The sequence below is a fragment of the Orbicella franksi genome, chromosome 11 (assembly GCF_964199315.1).
Source record: "Orbicella franksi chromosome 11, jaOrbFran1.1, whole genome shotgun sequence".
NCBI lineage: Eukaryota > Metazoa > Cnidaria > Anthozoa > Scleractinia > Merulinidae > Orbicella > Orbicella franksi.
The window spans coordinates 3,796,358-3,809,502 of NC_138155.1; the positions used below are offsets into that span (position 1 = coordinate 3,796,358).

The window sequence follows — 13,145 nt, forward strand, 5'->3', positions numbered from 1 at the left end:
TTTTGGGGGGGGGGGAGGGTGCATCTTTTTTGACAAAGGTCAGTGGTGAAATTTAAAGAAAATATGCTCACATTTTCAAGCAAGATTGTGTTATTTAAGGCAACAAACACAATATTGAGTGGTCCGTCCAATCATTACATGTCATAGTCTGGTTACACTTGGCATTTTCTATGCTCCATGCCGAAATGCAACTAATACTGTTTTGTGCCTTTTTCATGAGTGATCATAGACTTGGGGATTTGGGTAAAGTTTTGAAAAATGGGTTAATTCTGGATCAGAAGGGAGAGGGCAATTTTTGGTCTTTCCATCAAAGGAATTATTTTAAACTGAAAACACAGTAATTGCCCCCCAAGAGGTCAGGTATGTTGTGTAATATATATAATTGTCATTTGGATTTTTGAAATTTACTGAACCAGGTGCAATAACCATCAACTTCATGTTACTAAAAAAAGTAAAAAAATAAAGAAAGTTTCCCTCCTCCTTCAACAATTTACACAACCATAATTTGGAAATAACCTGCTTTATCTAGTCATTGATACTGTGCTACTAATCCCAAGCTATTGAACTGTGTAGTATGTTTTTCTCAGGCTGTACGAGTGTTTTCATTTTATTACATTAGGTTAGTTCTGAGAATTTGTGCCTACATGGACAGTGAAATGTTGTCTATTCACATTATGCAGAGAAAGAAAGAACCAGGTATAACTTATGAGCTTGTGTTTTAGTTGATAATGTACATACTACCGGTATGTGAAAGATAAAATGTTTAATATGTCATGAGTATATATGAGATGAAGAAAAACACTGAGTCCCTGACGGGAATCAAATCCATGACCTCTCAGATATGGGTCAGGTGCTCCACGCATTGTATTGTATTGTATTTTATTAACTGCAGCTTATCCTATATTTTGACAGTTTGAATGAAGTCAAAAATCTGTAGAAATTCTCACATGGAGATCTTGTTCCATAGTGTTATTGAAAGGATAAAGGCTGAACTTGACACCTGGAAAGAGTTTTAGAAGCTGCAGTCTCTGGTTGAACAGCAAAGGAAAAGAACAATATGAGTATATTTAGACCAAAATTATTATGATATTTGATATTATTTCTAATTGTATCTATAACAAAATTCTCAATCGTGATTGGTTCTCTGCACAGCTATTTGTCATGTAATCAACCTACAAATGGCAAAGATATTCAATTACAGGTATCCAATAGATCATTTTCATGTGATGCCATCATTTTCTAAAATTGAAAACTAAAGAGCCGCCAAAATTTCTATCCCCATCAGGCATTAAAGAGGGGGTAAATTTATATCTGTTTTCAATGTTACAGCTCAATAGTGTGCTTCATTTGAAAACCAGTGTATTTCGTATTTCAGAGTTATGCCAATGCGTGACACAAAGCTACAATTGCATTTGTTGAAAAATATATACCTATCTCATGATTTTTAGCTTTTTTAGAACTAATTAGATTGTTAGGAAAAGTGCTTAATGTATAAATGTTTGTTTGTTCAGTACAGATAATGAGTCGCCTAGATAGCCAAAGTAAGTTCCAGATGTTTACACTATTTTTTTGGCCACCATATTGGTGCACCACAGAGGTGTACCAACATGGCGTTTCCATACTGGGCTCTGTAAATTTCTGCGAAACATCTCGACAAATATCTGCAGTCTGGGAAAATGCGCAAACATAAAACTTGAAGAAGTGTCTTTTCTATTTATTTTCCTTAAAGATTACAATTTCTTGACTTTATCCACTGAATGGTTTTCGATCTATTTTTTTTATTGCATGAAGGCGAAAACGGATCTATTTCAACAATTTTAATTGGATACCTGTAGTTGGATACCTTCGCCATTCGTACATCAATTGTGCACACTTAAATGGCTTTTTTTTCAATATTTCCTACAGTTATGGAAGGCGCTTGTCACTTTTTCAATCAAAAGAAGTTCTCAAAAGACTTTAATTTCAAAATTTTGTTCTTTTTATGATCAATTAGTAATTGGACCTTGTGTCGTACAATTCAGAGAGTAATTATGCTTGTAATTTCAAATGGGCCTTGTGTTACATGCTCATCCGATTTTGAAATTATTCACCCCATTACTTCCTGAATTGCACTCTACTCAGTCCATTATTACACTATTACAAATAAACAACTAAATGATTGATTAACTGTTTTTAGTAGTAGAATCTAACTTTTTGAAACTGATCAGATGTGCTCAAATTGTTATACATGTAAGTGGAAGAGTTATAGAGGGTTTTAAAAGCACTTTTAAGAGTTTTTATCAGTTAGAGTGGGACAATTTTCACAATTCTCAGGCTTACTTGTTAGAAAACATCCTGCAAGCATGGTGTAGAAACACACAACATTTACCTTTGTAAAATAGCTGTCTGTACCCTGGCGGGGTTCCACTGAGGTGATAGTTTTAATTTTGTGTCATATATTGCACAAGAGATATGAAGTGTTCATTATGTCGCAAGTGTGGGAAGCTGAAAACACTGAGTCCCTGATGGGATTTGAATCCTCTTCCTCCCAGTTGATCATGTGTTCCTGACTTGTATGTATTTATTCGTACCATATCAATGGGTGGTGAAAACTGTCAGTCATGCTGCAGCTGGCTAAAAGGGCTACTGTAAACTGCCAGTGGGGTTAGAAACACCACTGCAGTATTCTATTGCTTCAGAAACTGACGATCAGAGAAGCTGACATCTTATATTCAATCAAAACCTAGGGGTCAGACTAGCTTTTATTTCTATCATGATATTACATTTGGTTGTTATCCCAAACAGGTACTTATTAAATGTACTTTTCTTCTAGCTCAGAGGTGTCTCAGTTGGACACTCACTGGTGGTCATGGACAGTCAGCACTTAAGTCCTGCGCTGCTTTACTCCTCCCAGATTGATAAATAGGTGAATTGGCAAATGAAATACGGGGGTAAAACCTGCCAGGTAAGATTGCTTATTTGATGGTCTATGGCAATTTGTCCAATTATGAGTCATGCTGAGTTTCAATGTCTCTCTCTGTGTATGGGGGGAGGGCTGAATTTATTTCACCAGCGGGTCAGAAATAAATTATATGTTTGTAATGTTGTGTCAGTAATATTTAAGAATAAATAACGGGGTGGCAGATGTTAAAATTCAAAACATGTTGGCAAGTCCTGTTTTGAAACTCCAGGTTTGTGACCTGGATCTGCGCTCAATGAAACACAAAAACAGACTTACAGGACTCATCACAAAGGATTCTGAGTTTCTGAGTTTCTGAGATGGATTCAAAAGTTTCTGAGGCCCACAATTGTTATAGCCACCCCATGTATCCCACTTGGTAACAGCATATTAAGTTACAGAAAGGAGGCAAGATTGGGAACTAGGAGTCCAAGGTATGGCAAGTTTGGCAAGTGGAAAGTTGAGAACCTTCTGTACCCCTCATACAGTAGCTCATAGGTTTCTGTTGCAGACATACATACACTCATACATGCATATCATTTATTAAAGTGTCTGGTTGTTCTAGCGCCAACAGCACTAACTGAGGACACAGTTGTACTTAGTTGTGTTTTGTTGTGCTTAGTTGTGCTTGTGGGTTGTAGTTGGAGGGTAGCTAAGAGTGAAATGTGTTATGGGAGGGGAGGGGAGAGAAAGGAGATAATCTAACACTGGGCTTTTTAAGAAAACATTGCCTTAATATTTTGAGATAAGCAAGCTGCCTTGACCAAGGAAAGTTGGACTTTCCATTCCAATGATGGCTTAGATGTGAGTTTTAATCCCTCGCTCTGTACTCAATCTCTGATTTTTGCGAGAAAATAGCCCTCATACTGTCTGCTCTTCTTCAGTACGATTTATTTTTCACTGCGAAAGAGACCCCTTGGATTTTAATAGGTTCTCTGTCATCCACTTGTTATGAAATAGATAAAAAACTGTTTTCACGACAGTCTTGTTTGAAATGTTTAGGTTATCAGCTGTTACGAATGGGTTGGTAAACAAGTGTAGTTCTAATTTTGTCTTTCCCCAGGGCCACTCCTTGCGTTCGGGCTTTTCCAAATCTCCTGCAGTTAATATTTTGCTTGCAATCTCGACGAACTCCAGACAAAATAGAGGCTCTATGGACAGACTAACCCAGTAGGGATTGAGTAAAATTCATGGCAAGGGGGAAGCGGAGAGGAATTTTGGGATTTATAGGAGACAAAAATTTTGCCTCGTATTTGGGCCGGGTGAGGTTCTGGTAAATTTTAGAAGAAAATAACGGATAATAAAGCTAAATAACGTTTCGATTACTCCATGCCGCCTGCAAAAAGTGTAACAAAGGACGAGAAGAGGCCACGGTGAGGAGAGGGCGGGATGAGGGGAGGGGAGGGCGGAGCTGTCGCATGCTTGTTAAGAACGAAGGAAAGGAAACAACTATGGACAGACTACCCTCTAATGAGCAGAGCAAAAGCTGATCACCTGCAAACATTTTTTTTTTTTTTTTTTTTTTTTGCCAAAGTGCGTTTCTTGTGATATGTCTTTCTCATTGCCTGGTGAACTCAAATAGCAAGCCAACTGAGGACCCGTGCACACCACGCGGGAGAAATTTGAACACGGAGGTTTCATTCTGAAAACGCATCAAATGTTTACCTTTCACACTACGCCGGTGGAGTTTAAAAATTCAACAATCACTGATCATTTTGGATTTGCGTTTCCGAAAAGCTCCGTTTTTAAAATGTTTTCCGTCCACGCTAAAACGCAAAGCCTGCGTTTTCAAATTCCTCCGGTTTCAAGAGCGTTTTCGAAAAGCTCCGTTTTTGTGACGGATTAGTGTGGACGGTAGGCCTAACCGTTGAAGCTGGGTCTTCAAATTTCTCCGGCGTAACGTGGACGCTGCTTTTTCAAAGATGTACCGTAATTAGTACGTGCGATGTCTCTCTGTCGCGGCTCCTGATTGGCCAGACGAAAATACGTGCAAGCTGATCAATGGTAATGATCAATTTCTTATCCATATTCATGACAAACTGTTGAATTTTCCAGAAATTAATGTTCGTGGATGTGCGAAGGCCTGTTGTTCTTACAAAAACGAGTGTATATTCTTGCTGAAAGAAGATGGAAAAAGGCTAGGAGAAAAGTCAACTTTATTTCAACCGAAGGTATAAGCACTGTTTTTGGGAAACACTACTTTATTGATACTTTAATTTTGTACGTTAAGCTGGACAGATATCAAGTGTAGCTCAAGGAATTTAAGAACACGTGGAGCAGCTGAACTGTCCGCCATAAGCGTCGCTTCAACTTGAAACTCGACAAAAAAGCAACATTTTGATTCGTCTCAATGGAGCAAAAGTGGCGCGAACTAAACGACAGTTTAGCGGTATAATTGTGCAAATAGACCCTATAGAGGGTATTAAAAATTTCAACGGGACCACGGGTGCGTGCAATATTTCTATTTCTAACTGCATAGAGCGTTATTTGTGGAGATAACCCTTGCTAACTCTCCTTGTCTCATTTAGGCACTATGTTGTCGGAATTTTTGCTATAGAGTCAAGAACTTTAAATTATAAACCTTTCTAGATAAATCTCGAGAAAGTTGCTCGCGAATTTTCTCCACTCTCGCGCGCGTAGACACGCGTGCGTCCCATTTTACGTGACGCGTCAAAGACCAACAGTTACTTATGTATTCAGGATAGAGTGTTTTCTTTATAACCTTTCATGTTGTAAAAAATTGAGAATTTGCTGATCATGGAATTGATCATTTCTATTTTCAGGAAACTTGACCAGGCGAGGAGGCAACGAAAGAGGAATCTGGTCATGAAGGCAAATTGGGATCTTTGCATCAAGAGAAATTCCTGCAAAGATAAGAATTATCGAATAGTAATAGTAAATAGACTGATCAAATGAGTAGATTTGCCGGAGAGAACTTCACTTACCGTAGTTGCCTTGCCATATCGGACTAGTTACGAAAAAGGTAAACACCACGGACAAGGAAATTGGCGCAATTTATTTTATTGAATAAACATTTTGATCACCGCCATTTTCTGAAATAGTTTTAAAGGGGTGTTCGTTATTTTAGAGACCAATGCAAACCTAGGGATTTTCAGAATTGATAGTAAATTCACGCTGATGTTAAAATTGCCAGAAGTGTAACCTTTGAACAAATTTCTTATGATGTTTAGCACATGTAATTTTTGGTCGGTAAATTTGTCGCCAAAAGCAAAGACGAGTTTTCGATTTTGTACTGTCGATCGATCAAGGTTGTTATCAAGATATTAATACTCATTACCACTAGTCACTATGGTTACACTGACTGTCGATATCATAGATTTAAAGTGGCACTACAAGACGAAAGAGCTCTACAACATGATACTATTTTTCAAACATATATTTTTTATAGAAAATTAATGCTAACTGAATGTCGACTTTGCACACAACATTGAAGTGTAGCAAGAAATGTCTGTTAATTTCTACAATGCACTCGACAGTGCTACTTTGAAAAGATTCACACCTTTGTTTCATTATCTGATTAGTACAACTTGTGTCCTTTTGAAAAAACTTGTGTTCGTTCTCTTTTCGTTTTGAGAATTTTTGTATATCAAACCCAAATGTCTGGTTGGGCGTAGAAGCATTCTCAATTGTAAGTCAAACTTCCATTGACCACAAGCAAAAAATGAGAAATGAAGGAGAAATTTGTTTTTTGTGCTGGTTACTTAATATTAAAAAGATCAAACAAAATCATTATGATAAAGTCAGTACTTAAAATTTTAATTCGAAATTTAAATTGTCTTGGTTAACCTTTTTAAATTTAACATCACCCTTTGGTGTTTTGCCAGAAATAGTGGAGAGGATTGAGTTGGAAGTTTTGTTTTAGTGAATTGGTCAATTTTTTTTACAAGAATAAAATGCAAGTAAACGAAAGTGGAAGTAACTGAAAGAAAATTTTGATCGAGATGTTCTCTCTTTGGTGTCATCGTGGTCTGATAGCTTTAAAGTTTATTTATTTAATTTGCATGTGGCAGTTGATTAGGAAAACTCTGAAGAATGCCTCTCTACCTCGGGCCAGACATTGGATTCATCAAAAGAGAAGACTTGTTACATTGAAAAACATCTTTCTCTATGTTACGCGGGACATAGTAGCAAAAGTGAATTCAAGTGAATTACGTATTGCGGATTTTAGAAAAATGGAATTAACGTTTGTACAAAAAATTGTCAGTAATGATCCCTTTATGTTCGACTGACCTTGAATGACCTTGCGTAGGTCGGCGTACACACGAAAGCCGCCATGTTGATTTTCTTTGTATTATGATGCAAATTTATCCACATGAATTTTGATGCGGCAAACAATTTATATTCAGATAATCAAAATGTAACTTAATTTCTGGTTACAATTTTTTTTGAACATTGCTATTGTTACATTTCTCTCAGTCTGTAATTTTCTTATATAACGTGGGTACGCATCTAGTGCATTGAGAATTTTCAAGACAGGAGCGTCGCATAATTTTCCATTTTTTCGACACTTGTCAATTCATTCTTTTGTTTGACTACAGTTTGATTATTCAATTTCGAGTGTTTCACGAAGATTTTTGTGAAGTCACTTTCTGTTAAAAACAAAAGAAATGACAACCGAGCGATGCATGTGTAGATATCTGATCTTAATTAGCATGGATGTTTACGATTTTATATTTCTCCGTTTTCTCCTTAGTTTTGGTTTCGACTGAGAACATATATCAAACACTCGAGAAAGTGTTTTCTACATTTTCAAACACGTCAAAATTTATCACAAATACTCCGTTGCGCTTCGTATTTTAAACACTTCTCTCGGTTGTGTCCGGAAATGTGGTAAAACACGTTCTCTCGTGTTTGATTTACGAAATCAAAGCAAGAGCAAATCATTTCTAACCAGAGGTAATTTTTGACACAGTTTGACGTAAAAAGCCAATCTTGAATTTCTGGAATTTGCCTTTCAAGTATTGCTCCTCGGTGATCAGTACTCTTAGTTATAGAAACGAATTCTTGGTATGTTTTATAGTTTGATTCTAGACAGCGATTCAGGCTCATTATAATGACGATGTTTAGGGGAACTTTTAGTCAAAGGTGACTTATAGTTTTATTGCTCGTTTTAATAATTACTATATTGATATTTTTCATATTTATTTTCTGAGCGACTTATTTGTGAACAGAATGTTTAGTTATATTATTTTGTTGTATTGATCTTTGTAAATATCACGAATGCTTTTCGTAGGCTAGTTCATAAATGTTACAACTTGTATATCACTTAGTTCTAATAAACTCAAATAAACAAACGTTGAAATAATTCATTGAGTCTTGTTTTATTTAAACATAGAACAACAAAAAAGAATGCGCTTTTAAAAGGGCCTGGAAACTAGTCAAAATGTAGGCTATCTCTTTTACTATATTTTGACTATGTAGGGTTGCCGATGCGGGAAAAATTTCTGCACTTTAAACGAGGCCAAGAAACAAGTCAAAATAAATGCAACCTTTTGACGAGCTAAATCTGTTTGCAAATGTCACAGATTTTTCCCGCCAAGAGACTTAGTTTATTTTTTGACTAATTTCAGGGCTCTATTTAAAATCGCAGCCTTTTTTTCCCGCCAAAAGACTTAGTTTATTTTTTGACTAATTTGCAGGCTCCTTTTAAAAGCGCGTTACGTTTCCCGTTAAGAGATGCAACGAGGCTACAGTTTTACCACCAAAAGACTTAGAATATTTTTTGATAGTTTCGCTCCTTCAAATAGCGTGTGTTGAATCTTTTCTGAACTGAACCATGATATGCCGCAGTGGTTTCCATGTCAGTTACATTTCAGTCTGAATTGATGTACAAAGCGCTTTCGCGTTTTTTATTCTACAACTTTCACTTTGTGAGTAAAAATTCTAAAGCAAGGAAAAAATTACGAGGGCTTAAGTCTCAATTCTACAGCATCGTCAAATTATAGTGCATAAACTTCTTCACTCCTACAAGAAAATAAAAACACCAGTGTATTAGAAAAATTTGTAATAATTAAAGCTTACGACTTAATTTAAACACTCACCCGAGTGCCAATTAACTCGGCTAAATGCAGGACACATTAGAACTTTGTTCTTGGGCGAAAATGCTTTTCAAACAAACGAAACCCAAAGACAAAAATTGTTGCAAATTACATTTTATTGCACAAGTTAACTTTTTTTCAGGGAGGCTTCCGTATATAAAAGTAAGGGGAAGAGTGGAAGACAGCAATTTTTTTCCCAATAAACCTAATCAAGCCTAAGGGGGAAGGTGCTGGAATATCGGTTGTCAGTTAAATTGTTCAGCTATTTATTAGCCCGCGAACGTAGACATATTTCCGGCTGTCATTTGGTTCCGCAAGAGACGTCTGCGTTCGCAGGCTAGCTTATTTCTCAGTCATCGTTTAAAATTAAAGCCATGCATTTCTAGGCTATCAGTAAATTTTGCACATCTTATATCTCGGCTATCGGTTAAAACACGTGTCATTTCTCAGCTGACTAGTAAAATTTTGACCAATTCTCATCTATCAGTTGAACTCAACAAGACCCTCCTGAACGGTACCAGAGTCCATACGAGGCGTGGCTCATCCCTAGAGGTACATGCACATACTGTAAAAATCTTTGATGATGAATGAATAGCAAGTGACACTGGCCAACCGCCAGTCGAATCACAGACATCTCTTGGCAAATAGTTCCTGGTTATTTGCAAATCAATTTGACACGTACCCTCTGAGGTGTTATGATAAGAAGCAACTGTAAAAATGTGACCACCCGCCGAAACGATTTGCAACCCCGTCGAGCACCCCTAGGTGCGAAGGAATATAAAACAAACTGCGGTAACAAACAGGACACATGGACTACCCATGGTTTGAAGAAAATTTTATGGAGAGTCTTCCTTCACCCGGGCGTGTTTTTTGTTTGTTCGCTTGGAATTTTTTATCTTTGAGAAGACCGCAAGAGACAATATTCTGGATTAGTGTTTCAAAACAACCAGATCCAAACCTACATTAAGTTAAAACTAATCACTTTAACTTGCCTTGTTAGTTCAAGTTGTCCCTTTCTCTTACGTGAAGGGGCTGTTGATTTTCAGCTTGTTCCTTGCAGGCTGCAGTTTTCCTGGAAAGTGAAGAGGCAAATAAGTAAATACTTCTGTGAATGTATACATAAAACTTGCCTGTCCGAAATCAATGACCAACAAGTTATGGTGATGTTTTGTGCTTAACGGTCAAGGCATAACCCTGACGTACTTGCATGTGTGGTTAGAGCTTTCAAGATTTCTGTCACCCAACAAAATGAATGAAAAAACAACAACAACTCAGAGCTGGCGGTAACTGTGAGATAATATACAAACACAGGAATGATTTGTCTTTTTCAACATCTCAACAAGTCAGGAAAACTTCGTGGAGTGAGAATTTTGATTATTGTGGAGCAACGTTAATTGTAAGGCTAGTAAGGCAAGGTTTTTATCTACATCTACGTACATTCCTTTAACTAAGATAAGAATATTAATCCCTTACCTTAACCTGTAGATTAAGAACGCAATTTGTTTTCCAGGTGTCTGTAAATGCCAGGCATAAGCTCAAGCCCCAGTTTGCTCTCCTAAAAATGACAACATGATGGTTAGATGAGGCAGACAACAAAAATTTGATATGTAACTATAGTATTGCATGCCCGTAAACAGGGAACTAGATATAGGGGGTTACACAGGAAAGCGGAAGAAGAAAGCAAGTTCACAATCTCCTCTCTTGAAGTGCTACTAAGCCACCCCTCCCTTCTTCCAACCTCCCACCCCTACACGCACCACATTATGTCACTACTGGGGAGGTATTGCGTGAGGAACATGAACTAATGTCCCGTCTCCCTATGTCACTTTGTCCTCAGTTTTGCACCCGATACCAGACTTGCATCGTATGTCCACCCTTAACAGTGCTGCTCGGAACATTGCCTAATGCGGCGGAAATTAGTTAACGATGTCACAAGCCAGTGGACATACGCTTTTGCAGGCGCCGCTCCTCTGAAAATTGCAATATATGTGCAAGTTATGCGATTGTCTCAAAAGGGCCAGTACCCTCTGCTGGTAGTTGTATTCATCATCCTGGCACAAGTGTAGCAGCTCTCGTAGTCTTGTAATTCTATTTGTCGTCATAATGTAGTAGCTGTTATTGTTTTAGGGCTGGGTACGTTGTTTCTGTTGTTTTTACTATTGTTCTCTCAAAGGGTATCGAGCCATTGGAGTAGATATTTGTCTTGACGAATAGAACTACCATGATTACCCGCAGACGCGTGTAATAGAGAGAATTGGCCATTGTCAGGAGCTATCACTGTTCCAAATCCAGCTAGGGTGAGATCAACATGACCGTCATCTATCCATCTTGATCAAGCAAGCTTGATCAACAAAGAAATTATCACTTGGCATAAAGAACGTCATGTTTCTTACGGGGGGCCCGCCCGCAATCCCGAAAGCCCGATGGGAGAGGGGAGGGGGGTGGGTGGGGCAATGGGGCTCTAGCCCTTTCAGAGGTAACAAGAACAAGGGATTTACGTCAATGCTTGGAAAGCAACATTTACATCTTCAGCTACAACTGGCTTGTAAAGAATTGGAATATTCATAACGCAAGCACCAACCTGTAGTCAGAGGAACGCCAGTATCCTTCTGTGTCTCTCCTTGTCGGAGATCATGAGAGTTTGTGAGGGTTTTCTTCAGTTGTATGAGAGCCGGCATCAGTCAATCTTTTCTGCCTGATTACGAAATAATAAGTTGATGATTACCCCAGGAAGCTAAGATAACATCGTTTTACACACAGCTTCTCTCTTGCAGAGCTCGGACGTCTTCGATAAATTTAAGGCCAAAATGTTCCCTAATTCAGAAGGAGGAGACACGAAAAAAAGGACTGTTTCGCTCCGCAGAACACCAAACATCCTCGCAATTCCATTCATTGCTTTTCTGAGATACTTACAAGTGGTTCTGTCCATTATCAAAGGTTTATTCTTGAGTAAAATATCTTTGTTATGCTTAATGGCGTATCCGATTTCCAAGGTCTCATGTACAAACGTTTTATAAATTGATGCAAATGAAGCTGACTTGTGCGACTAGCACGATGCCAAATTACGTTTAATAAAATACTGGTGAAAAGAAAGATATAGCTTTTCATTCCGAGACATTTCCACAAGAAGGCATTTCGAGAGCAACTGCGTAAATAAAAAAAAGTTTAGATTGATTTACCTTCAGCAGGTAAGAAGACGCCGGAACAAGTTGTCAACTTCTTCGACGTGAAACTTCCACGTGCTTTCATAGCCATCCTACGCGTTCACTGAGTTAACGGTGGCCTGCAGTTCAACGCCTAAACACAGCGCTCTCTTGTTCAAGCCTTGTACCAATCGCAGTATAAATGATTTTCATCCTAACTAAGTTCACTCGGCAGGTTTCTTTGGAGAACATTGCAAAGTTTAGAGTCGTTGTGCTCTTTCTAATTGAAGCGTTGTTGGCGAAGACGAATGATTTGAATATTAATGTGAACATTTATTTCCAATTCAAATACATTTTGTCGAGTTCAAATCGAATGTGACCCAGTCTTTTGCTTTTCGAATGCAAATTTCACTGAATTTTTTTTCCTTTTTTGTGTGATTGGGAAAATCACATTTCCTGTTATTGCTTTGTGGGCATTTTTTTTTTATTCATGTATACTTCAGTTTAAGTTTTTCAAAACGTGAACAATGATCAAATTAACTTGGTCGAAAAAGTGGGGCTGAGACTGAGAGAGGACGGGGGGGGGGGGGTGTAGGGCAGATACCCCCCAAAAATTGCGAATAAGCCGCATGTGCAGGGGAGCTGCAAAAAAAAATGCGTTTAGCTCTACGATTTCCTGTACATGAGCACTGAATTCCCGTTCATGGAGTCTCAATTAAAGTGAATTGTAAGCATTTCTAATTTCCTTATGCAAGTAACTTTTGCTGATGCCAGTAGACGTTTTTTGTATTTAGCTTTGATATCTGATTAAGCAAAGAGCCAAGTGGCCCATCAATAACCCAGAGCTCATCCCAGTTTCAGTAGCATGAAGTGACTAGGAGTATCTACTTCACCTGGATGGGATGCTAGTCCATCGCAGGGCTAGCCAGCATTACATTTGCCGGTACATGTACCCCGATTTATACACCTGGGTTGGGTAAGGAGGACCACCGAGCAATATCGACC

At 38.1% G+C, this 13,145-nt stretch overlaps 2 long non-coding RNA genes across 2 annotated transcripts; one reads left to right on the plus strand and one right to left on the minus strand.

The window, feature by feature from the left end:
• On the plus strand, positions 1-8,264 carry LOC145502251 (uncharacterized). Its single transcript, XR_014051299.1, has 4 exons — positions 1-696; positions 968-2,944; positions 4,994-5,109; positions 5,722-8,264. It is a non-coding gene; the product is annotated as an uncharacterized LOC145502251 (long non-coding RNA).
• Positions 8,265-9,160: 896 nt separating this feature from the next.
• On the minus strand, positions 9,161-12,230 carry LOC145502565 (uncharacterized). The gene is made up of 4 exons (XR_014051359.1): positions 12,177-12,230; positions 11,579-11,692; positions 10,471-10,552; positions 9,161-10,069 (listed from the first exon to the last, which is right to left on the minus strand). It is a non-coding gene; the product is annotated as an uncharacterized LOC145502565 (long non-coding RNA).
• Between the last annotated feature and the right edge of the window lie 915 nt (positions 12,231-13,145).